An 11,401-nucleotide genomic window follows, 5' to 3' on the forward strand; every position below is an offset into this window, starting at 1 on the left:
TCAGGATAACAGCAGATTACTCAAAAACAAACCTCAAAAGCCAGACGTGCTTGGAGGCAGAGGTAGGAGGATCACTGTGAATTCGAGGCCACCCTGAGACTACATGGTGAATTCCAGGTCAGCCTGGGCTAGAGTGAGACCCTACCTCAAAAAAACGAAAAAAGAGGGGGAGCTATGGCATTAAAATATTTTATATGTATTTATTTATTTGACAGAGAAAGAGAGAAAGAGAAAATGGGCATGCCAGGGCCTTCAGTCACTGCAAACAAACTCCAGACACGTGTGTCCCCTTATGCATTTGGCTAATGTGGGTCCTGGGGAATTGAACCTGGGTCTGTTGGCTTTGCAGGCAAATGCATTAACTCTAAGCCATCCCTCCAGCCCCTGGGATACGGAATTAAATACAGAATTCTCAAAAGGAGAAATGCAGGTGCCATATAAACATCTAAAATCATGTGCTGCCTATTTAACCATCAGGAAAATGGAAATTGAAACTACTTTGATTTAAAAAAAAAAAAACAACTTTAGAATAAAAATCAGGAGCAGCAGCCAGTAAGCTAGAAAGGGGATATAAAGGGAATAGAAATGAGGGACAGGTGGTGGGGGGACTTAGTAGGATAGTATTATAGATATGTAAGTAGAAGAACAGATTAATGGGGATGAAAAGGCCCAAGTGAGGTCAGGAGAAGAAACTGAGTAAGAGGATATAAATAAGTTATATGGAAATCTACTTTTTGGACAATGGAACACTCAGAAGTCATAGATCATTACTAGAAAATTTTCAGTGCTAGGGATGGGATACCTTCCAGTGAGTTGTTGGCCAGGGAGGTCCTTGATACCCCCCAAAATTTCAAGTCATTGCAAAGGATCTTGGTTTCCCACCAGATATAGGTGGTAAAGCACTATTGCTGAATAGTCCACATGCTTGTGCTACAAGGTCACTGAGAAATTAAGCTGGAGTTGAGCTGAAAGCCTCCTCTCTGTGGACCAGTTGACAGAAAGCTGAAAAAAAAAAGCTACACTGTATGCAGCCCTATGGGGGACAGAAGTCATTAGTGGTGATTAACAACAATGGACACTGCAAGACTTAAGTTTGGCCAGCCATGTAAAATGAAACAACGGGTGCAATAATGGCATATCTATTATGGGTAAAACCAACTGCTCTCTAATTGGGCTGGAGGTCAACTCCACTGGAGCCAATGCATGCTTGGTACTGAAAACCTAGTCAAAAGCCTTTGGTCCAGGCTCTACCTCAAAAAAAAAAAAAAAAAGTTGTGCGTGGTGACCCAGCACTCAGGAGGCAGAGGTAAGCGAATTGCTGTGAGTTTGAGGCCACCCTGAGACTACATTGTGAATGTCAGGTCAGCCTGAGCTAGAGTAAGACCCTTCCTCAAAAAAAATAATAATAATGATATTAAACAAACAAAAAAGAATTGTTATCTCGTGTGCTGGAAAGTTTAAAAAGCCAAAAGAGGGCTGGAGAGATGGCTTAGTGCTTAAGACACATGCCTACAAAGCCTAAGGACCCAGGTTCGATTCTCCAGGTCCCATGTAAGACACATGCACATGGTGGCACATGCATCTAGAGTTCGTTTGCAGTGGCTAGAGGCCCTGGCATGCCCATGCCCATTCTCTCTCTCTCTCTCTCTGTCTCTCTAATAAATAAATAAGTAAAAATAAAACCTTTTTTAAAAAAGCCAAAAGAAAAGGTCACTAACCTAGTAATTGCTAATCATTATTGTCCATAGGATTGGAGGAGGAACAGAGAAGTGGAATGATTAAGACTGATAAATTGGGATCTGGGTTTGTAGCTGAATGATACAGCACTTGCCTAGCATGTTCAGGATCCTTGGTTCATTCTCCAACACTGACAACTTGGAGAAGCGACCTTTTGTGTTTGAGACCTAGATATCTGAGGAGGAGGCATTGTCAAAATCGAGGTCTTAAAGGCACAGGGTGTTTTATCCCGGAGAAAAGCTGCAAATGGGAACCAATTACTAGCATGGTAACCAATTATTTCCAAGTGAAGACATTAGCCATGTTCACAAAAAAACCTCAGAAACAAACCCCTTAGCACATCACTCTTTTCTTCCTGCCGTCCCATTTCTCTCTAGTGCCTTATTGGTAGGATTTCACTAGGAGCAGCAACCCAGGAAGAAAAGGTAGTTAAGTGTCCCAAACCAAGTTTTTGTTTATTTGTTTGTTTTTGTTTTTTTCGAGATAGGGTTTCACTCTAGCTCAGGCTGACCTGGAATTCACTATGTAGTCTCAGGGTAGCCTCGAACTCATGGTGATCCTCCTACCTCTGCCTCTCCAGTGATGGGGTTAAAGGCGTGCATCACCACGCCCGGCCCAGACCAAGTTTAAGAAGGTCAAAGATGGAAGCTACTGGCTTTGGACAGTTTTCAGAGCTTGATATGGTGGCATAAGGGTAATCCCAACATTTCGGAGGCTGAGGCAGGAGGATAAATAGTTCAAGGCCATAGGGAGTTCCAGGACAGGTCAGCCTGAGCTACAAAGTAAAACCCTAGCTCAGAAAAAAGTTTTAAAAAGAAAAGAAGGAAGGAAGGGATGATGTATATGGATTGTCAACTTGACGGGACCTAGACTCACCTGTGAGCTGTTAATAGATTAGGTTAGCCTCTGTGCATACCTAGGAGGGATTAGGTTAAGTGTGGGTGGCATCATGCCCTGGACTGGGGTTCTAGACTATATAAAATGAGAAGTGCAGGGCATGGTAGCACACACCTTTAATCCCAGCACTTGGGAGGCAGAGGTAGGAGGATCGCCATGAGTTCGAGGCTACCCTGAGACTACATAGTGAATTCCAGGTCAGCCTGAGCTAGAGTGAAACCCTACCTTGAAAAACCAGAATTAGGGAGGGGATATGATGGAGAATGGAATTTCAAAGGGGAAAGTGGGGGGGGGGAGGAGAGAGAGGGTATTACCATGGGATATTTTTTATAATCATGGAAAATGTTAATAAAAATTTAGAAAAAAAAGAATTTGGTGTGTGGCATATACCAGCTGATCTATAAACATTCACTAAATGAATAAAAAGATGATTATGGAGAGGAAAAACAAAACCAAAATTAATTAAATAAATAAATAATAAAATAAACGGAGAAGTTAGCTAGCGTGGTGGTTCACACCTTTAATCCCAGCACTTGGGAGGTAGAGGTAAGAGGATCACTGTGAGTTCGAGGCCACTCTGAGACTCCATAGTGAACTCCAGGTCAGTCTGGACTAGAGTGAGATCCTACCTCAAAAAAAACCCCAAAATATCAGAAAAGAAGAAGAAGAAGTTAGGCGGGTTTAGGAGGCACACATCTTTAATCTCACTCTGGAGGCAGAGGTAGGAGGATTTCCAAGAGTTTGTGGCCCCCCTGAGTATACATAGTGAATTCCAGGTCAGCTTGGGCTAGAGTGAATGAAATCCTACCTTGAAAAACCAAAAACCTAAAAAACTAAAAAAAGTAATTAAAAAAATAAAAGGAGAGAGCTGGCTAAGTAGCAGCAGTCATCCCTCCCTGCATCCTCCCTATACTAAATATGACCAGCTGCTTCCCTGCCATGATGAACTGTAACCTGGAACTGTAAGCTAAAATGAACCTTCCTCCCTTAGACGGATTTTTGTCAGATGTCTTGTCCCAGCACCGAGAAACTGACTGATACAGATAGGATACAGAAAGAGAAAGGGCTGTAGTGGGTAAAGGGCTTGCCCACCATGCACAAAGCCTACATTCAATCCCCAGAACTACATGAACCAGGCATGGCAGCTCATGCCTGCAATCACACAGTTCTTGGGAGGTGAAGGTAAGAGTATCAAGGTCACCCTCCCCTGCTACACAGTAAGTTTGAGGCAAGCTTGGACTACAGGAGACCCTATCTCAAGAAAGGGAATCAAGCTGGGCGTGGTGGCGCACACCTTTAATCCCAGCACTCGGGAGGCAGAGGTAGAAGGATCGCCATGAGTTCGAGGCCACCCTGAGACTACATAGTGAATCCCTACCTCGAAAAAAAGAAAGAAAGGGAATCAAATCTATTTTTTTTTTTCAAGGTAGGGTCTCACTCTAGCTCCGGCTGACCTGGAATTCACTACGTAGTGTCAGGGTGGCTTTGAACTCTCAGTGATCTTCACACCTCTGCCTCCTGAATGCTAAGATTAAAGGCATGCACCACCACTTCCAGCCAAATCTTTTTTTTTTCAATATTTTATTTTTATTTAGTAATTTCTTTGACAGAGAGAAAGAGTGAGAATGGGCACGCCAGGGCCTCCAGCCACTGCAAACGAACTCCACATGCATAAGCCCCCTTGTGCATCTGGCTTGTGTGTGTCCTGGAGAATGGAACCTGGGTGCTTCGGCTTTGCAGGCAAACGCCTTACCACTAAGCCATCTTCCAGCCCAGGGAATCAAATCTTAATGATCAGGACCAGCACTAGTAATCTCTTTCTGGCCAGACAGAGCCCTGGCAGCCAGCCCTCAATCCAGTTTAGCTAGATCAAGGGGTGACCAGAGAAAGGGACTGAGTGGCCCAAATGACAAAGGGACATATTTACAGTGTCATCATCACTGCTGTTACTAATAATTCCTTAGTGTTACCACATATTCAGTCCATTTTCAAATTTATCCATTTGTTTCCAGAACAGCTTATTTTGGATGTATTATGTACTTATATATTTAGACTCATATCCATTTTTAAATGTATTGAGGCAAAAATTCACATAGCATAAAATTAATCATTTTACAGTGAACAATTCTGAGCATTTAGTACATTCAGAATTTATGTCATCACCATTTCTGTCTAGTTCCAAAACATTTCCATCATTCTAAAATAATAATCCATTAAGCAGTTTCTCCCTCTCCACTTTTCCCCCAGTCCTTAGCAACCACCAATCTGCATTCTGTCTCTATGGATCTACCTCGTCTGAATATTTCATATAAATGAAATCATGCAATATGTGACCTTTTGTGTCTGGTTTCTTTCACTTAGCATAATGTTTTTGAGATATACAGATATAACATCATTGCTATTGGAAAGGCAGCCAGCAGTAACAGTGACATTTTATTATCTCTAATCTTATTAAAACTGCTCTCAGTGTCTCGCTTTCTTTTCTTTCTTGCTAAATATTTGTTCACTGAGGCTAATTTTGGCTTATATTCATTAATTCATTTCTGCTATCATTTTTATTTTCTTCTTTTGACTTTTTTGGTCTATCATGAAACTGTCATATTGATGTTTCCTATTATGAAACTATCTATAATAAGTGAAAGACTTTCAGATAGATATAATCAAAAATGATCACCTATAAACTTATTCTAAGACATTCATTATTAACACTTTGTGTTTGCTTTACAGTTTTAATTTCTATACACAAGAGTGAATAGTACATATGCACAAATGTGTGCTTGTTTAATTGTGAAATTCACCATTTTAACCGTTTATAACCATTTAAAATTAGGACATCACTATTCTGCACCCCTTCCCCCATAATAACTCTGGTCCCTGTGGATGGGAAACCTGCAACCATTTTATGTCTCTTGATCAGAAAACAGCCACCACCTGGGCCTGAGTCAAAGCAATCATGTGTGCACAATGGAGTTTCATTCAGCCATAAAGAAGAACAAAATTACATTATTTACAGGAAAATAGATGGCACTGGAGACCATCACCGTAAGCAAAATTGGCCAGACTCAGGAAAATAAATGTCACGCATTTTCTCCCACATGTGAATGCTACATTTCATTTATGTAACCCACTCTGTAGCCTATGCTGGCCTTGAACTCTTTGTGATGCTCCTGCTTCAGCATCCTGAGTGCTGAGATTACAAGTGTGAGCCATCATGTCCTAAAGCGTATGTATATTATACATATGACATGAAGTAGAAGTGGTGCAATCTTGGAAAAAGAAGAGAAGAGGGAAGAAAGGACAGAATATGGGTGAGTGAATATGGTCAACATACATGATATACTTGAATCAAAATATCTTTTGTTTTTGTTTTCTTTTGAGATAGAGTCTTACTCTCAAACCCAAGCTGGCCTCAAGCTCATGTCAATTCTCTTGCCTCAGCCTCCCAAGTTCTGGGATTACGAGTATGAACCATTATACCTGGCTAAAATGTCTTTATGAAACCCATTGGTGGGCTGGAGAGAGATGGCACTTGCTTGTAAAGCCTGAAAGTCTGACTGCCTGGGTTCAGTTCCCCAGTACCTACATAAAGCCAGCTACACAACTGGAGCATGGAGTTCCTTTGCAGTGGCAGGAAGCCCTGGCACACCCCTTATCTCTCTCCCCCCTCTCATAAATAAATAAATAATGTTTTAATTAATTAATTTATTTATTTTTGTTTTTTTTCGAGGAAGGCTCTCACTGCAACCCAGGCTGACCTAGCATTCACTAGGTAGTCTCAGGGTGGCCTTGAACTCACAGCAATCCTCCTACCTCTGCCTCCTGAGTGCTGGCATTAAACGGGTGTGCCACCACACCCGGCAATAAAGTTTTTTTAAAATGGGAAAAGAAGCCAGTCATAGTGATGCACATCTTTAATCCCAGCATTTAGGAGGCAGAGATTGGAGGATCTCTGTGTGTGTGGGGCCAGCCTGGGACTACAGAGTGAGTTCCTGGTCAGCCTGAGCTAGAGTGAGCCCCTACCATGAAAATAATAAAATAAAATAAAGTAAGTGAAAGCCTAAACTTTGGACAACTATGAAATAAAGAAATAAAAGGAAGTGAAAGGACTATAGAATACAAATCAGAGAAGATTTTGTGAAGAAGGAGCAAGCAATAATGGGAACAGTCTGAAGATGACAGGCAAAGTCTGATTTCCTTTTATTTTATTTATTTATTTGCATGGAGAGAGAGAGAGAGAGAGAGAGAGAGAAAGGCTTCAATAGGGCCATTAGCCACTGCAAATGAACCCCAGATGCATGCACCACTTTGTGCATCTGGTTTTACATGGGCACTGGGGAATCAAACCTGGGTTGTTAGGCTTTGCAAGCAAGTGTCTTAACTGCTGAGCCATCTCTCCAGCCCCTAATACTTTTTTTAAAAAGCTTTTAAAAACTTAGGCTGTTCCTTTCCAATTTGTATCCCTTTAATGAGTGTCTCTTGCCTTATTGCTATGGCTAAGACTTCCAGTACTATATTGTTAAGAGTGGGGACAGTGGAGACCCTTGTCTTGTTCCTAATTTTAGCGGAAAACCTTCAAGTTTCTTCAATTAGTAATATGTTGGATGTAGGTTTGTCATAAATAGCCTTTATAATGTTGAGATATGCTCCTTCTATTCCCAGTCTGTGTAGGACTTTTATCATGAAGGGACGTTGGATTTTGTCAAATGCTTTTTTTTTTTTTTTGCATCTATTGAGATGATCAAGTGATTTTTGTTCTTCAGTCCATTTATGTAATGTATTACATTTATCAAATTTGCATATACTTAACCATCCCCACTTCTCTGGGATAAAGCCTACTTGGTCGGGGTGAATGATTTTTATTTTTATTTTTTTGGTTTTTCGAGGTAGAGTCTCACCCTAGCTCAGGCTGACTTGGAATTCACTGTGTAGTCTCAGGGTGGCCTTGAACTCTTGGTGATCCTCCTACCTCTGCTTCCTGAATGCTGAGATTAAAGGCATGTGCCACCATGCCTGGCTCATTGAGAATTTTTGCATCTATGTTCATGAGGGATATTGGTCTGTAATTTTCTGTTTTTGTTCTGTCTTTGTCTGCTTTTGGTAACAGGATGATAACTGCCTTCATAAAAGAAGTCTGATAGAATTCCTTCCTTTTCTATTTCTTTTTAAATATTTTATATTTATTTATTTGACAGAGAAAGGGAGAGAGAAGGAGAGAGAATGAATGGGCATGCCAGAGACTCCAGGTACTGCAAATGAACTCATAAGTGATACTAAAACTTAATTATAAATTGTAATTTATGCCTTACAATGTTAAAATAATATTTATTTATTTATTTATTTGACAGGGAAAGAAGGAGAGAGAGATAATGGGCATGCTAGGGCCTCCAGCCACTGCAAATGAACTCCAGACTCCCTTCGTGCATCTGGCTAATGTGGGTCCTGGGAAATCGAACCTGGGTTCAGTCCTTTGGCTTTGCAGGCAAATGCCTTAATCATTAAGCCATTCCTCCAGCCCTCTTTTTCTATTTTATGGAAAAGTTTGAGAAGCAGTGGTATTAGTTCTTCCATGAAGGTCTGGTAAAATTCACCACTGACTCCATCTGGGCCTGGACTTTTTTTAGTTGGGAGACTCTTTTTTTTTTTTTTTCATTTTATTTTTATTTTTTTCTCTCATTTTTTAAAAAATTTTTATTAATATTTTCCATGATTATAAAAAATATCCCATGGTAATACCCTCCCTCTCCCCCCCACTTTCTCCTTTGAAACTCCATTCTCCATCATATGCCCTCCCCGTCTCAATCAGTCTCTCTTTTATTTTGATGTCATGATCTTTTCCTCCTCTTATGATGGTCTTGTGCAGGTAGTGTCAGGCACTGTGAGGTCATGGATATCCAGGCCATTTTATGTCTGGAGGGAGCACGTTGTAAGGAGTCCTACCCTTCCTTTGGCTCTTACATTATTTCCGCCACCTCTTCTGCATTAGACCCTGAGCCTTGGAAGGTGTGATTGAGATGTTACTCAGTACTCCAGTCACTTCTTTCCAGCACTATGATACCTTCTGAGTCATCCCAAGGTCACTGCCATCTGAAAAGAGAAGACTCTGTACCCAAAGTGAGAGTAGCATTAATATAAGGGTATAAATATTAAGAGAAGTGCTTACTGGGCAGTTTGATTGGGAGACTTTTTATAACTGCTTGGATCTCTGTACTCCTTATAGGTCAATTTAAATGGTTTATCCCATCTTGATTTACTTTTAGTAGGTCATATAAATCAAGGGAATCATTCATTTCTTTCAAATTTTCGAACCTATGATTTTCTGAATTTCTTTGGTATCTGTTGTAATGGTGTCTTTTTCATCTCTAATTTTATTAATCTGTGTCTCTTCTCTCTTTCTTCAAGTCAGATTTGTTAAGGGTTTATCAATCTTGTTTATCCTTTCAAGGAACCAACTCTTTGTTTTATTGATTCTGTGGATTATTTTTTTGGTTTATATTTCATTAATTTCTGTCCTAATCCTCATTATTTCTTCTCATCTACTGATTTTTGGTTTGCCTTAGTCTTCTATTTCCAAGGCCTTAAGGTAAAGCATTAATTTTTTTACTTGTGAACTCTCTATTTTTTAAAGATTTATTTATTTATTAGAGACAGAGAAAGAAGGAGAGAGGGAGAGAGAGACGGAGTGGGTGTGCCAGGGCCTCCAGCCACTGCAAACGAACTCCATATCCATGCACCAATTTGTGCATCTGGCTTACGTGGGTCCCGGGGAATCGAGCCTCGACTGGGATCCTTAGGCTTCACAGGAAAGTGCTTAAACACTAAGCAATCTCTCCAGCCCCCTTTTTAGTTTTTGTTCATTTATTTGAGAGAGAAAGAGGCAGAGAGAGAGAGGCTAATTTCTTAATACAGGCAGTTACAGCTATAAATTTCCCTTTTAGGTCTGCCTTCATTGTGTCCCAAAGGTTTTGGTATATTATATTCTCATCATTATTTGATTCTATGAATTTATTGATTTCATTTTTGATTTCTTCAATGACCCATTCATCAAACCCAAATGGATCAGGGACCATAACATCAGACCTGAAATTCTGAAGCTGCTAGAGGAAAAAAGTAGTGGAAGCCTTTCAACATACTGGCATAGGCAATTACTTTATGAATATAACCCCCCATTGTTCAGGCAATAAACCACAGACTAACTGCTGGGACCTCATGAAATTATAAAGGTTTTGTACAGCAAAGGACCTGTCAGTAGACCAAATAGGTAAACTACAGAATCTTTGCCAGCTATACATCTGACAGAGGATTAATATCCAGAATATGCAAAGAACTCAAAAAACTAAACAATGGCTATGGAACTAAATAGAGAGTTCTCAAAAGAAGAAATATAGATGGCATATAAACATCTAAAAAAGTGTTTTACATTCTTAGCCATCAGAGAAATGCAGATTAAAACTACTTTGAGATTCTATCTCACTCCTATCAGAATGGCTATCATCAAAAAAACAAATGAGGGCTGGAGAGATGGCTTAGCGGTTAAGCGCTTGCCTGTGAAGCCTAAGGACCCCGGTTCGAGGCTCGGTTCCCCAGGTCCCACGTTAGCCAGATGCACAAGGGGGCGCACGCGTCTGGAGTTCGTTTGCAGTGGGTGGAGGCCCTGGCGTGCCCATTCTCTCTCTCCCTCTATCTGTCTTTCTCTCTGTGTCTGTTGCTCTCAAATAAATAAATAAATAATTTAAAAAAAAAAAACAAATGAAAAAAAAAAAAAAGAAAACAAATGACCATAAATGCTGGCAAGGATGTGGAAAAAGAGGAACCCTCCTACACTGTTGGTGGGAATGCAATCTGGTCCAGCCATTTTGGAAATCAGTGTGGAGGTTCCTGAGACAGCTAAAAATAGATCTACCATAGGACCCAGCTACAGCACTCCTAGGCATATATCCTAAGGACTTATCCCATTACCTTAGAGATACTTGCTCAACCATGTTTATTGCCGCTCAATTCATAATAGCTGGGAAATGGAAACAGCCTCTCTCTGCCTCAACTAAATAAATAAATTAGATAAATAAAATGTCTTTTAAAAAAGGAGTGCTCCACCAAGCCCAGCTGGACTTTTTATACAAGGTCTGAGATGGAACAGGAGTACTTAAATGGTGAATACTTTGTCCCCCGAGCCATTTCCCCAGTCCCCACCTGGCACTAACGTTTTTCAAATATTTTTATGTATTTATTTATTTGAAGAGAAAAGTGATAGGGGATATGTATGGGCTTGGCAGGGCCTCATGCCACTGCAAACAAACTCCAAATATATGTGCCCCTTTTTGCATCTGGATTTTGTGCAGGTACTGGGGGATTGAACATGGGCCAGATGGTTTTGCAAGCAACCACCTTTAACCACTGAACAATCTGCCCAGCTTTTTTTTTTTACTTTAATTTTATTAATTTAATTTTATTTATTTGAGAGAGAGAAAGAGGCTGACAGAAAGAGAGAATGAGCACAGCAGGGTCTCCAGCTGCTGCAAACAAACTTCTGATGCATGCGCCACCTTGTGCATCTGCCTCACGTGGGTCTTGGAGAATTGAACATGGGCCCTCTGGCTTTGCAGACAAGCACCTTAACCACTAAACCATCTCTCCAGCCCCTGTTTTCACCTTTTTTTTTTTTTCCAAGGTAGGGTCTCCCTCTAGCCCAGGCTGACCTGGAATTCACTATGTAGTCTCAGGCTGGTCTCAAACTCATGGGGCTCCCCCTACCTCTGCCTCCCAAGTGCTG

The sequence above is a fragment of the Jaculus jaculus genome, chromosome X (assembly GCF_020740685.1).
Source record: "Jaculus jaculus isolate mJacJac1 chromosome X, mJacJac1.mat.Y.cur, whole genome shotgun sequence".
NCBI classification, from domain to species: domain Eukaryota; kingdom Metazoa; phylum Chordata; class Mammalia; order Rodentia; family Dipodidae; genus Jaculus; species Jaculus jaculus.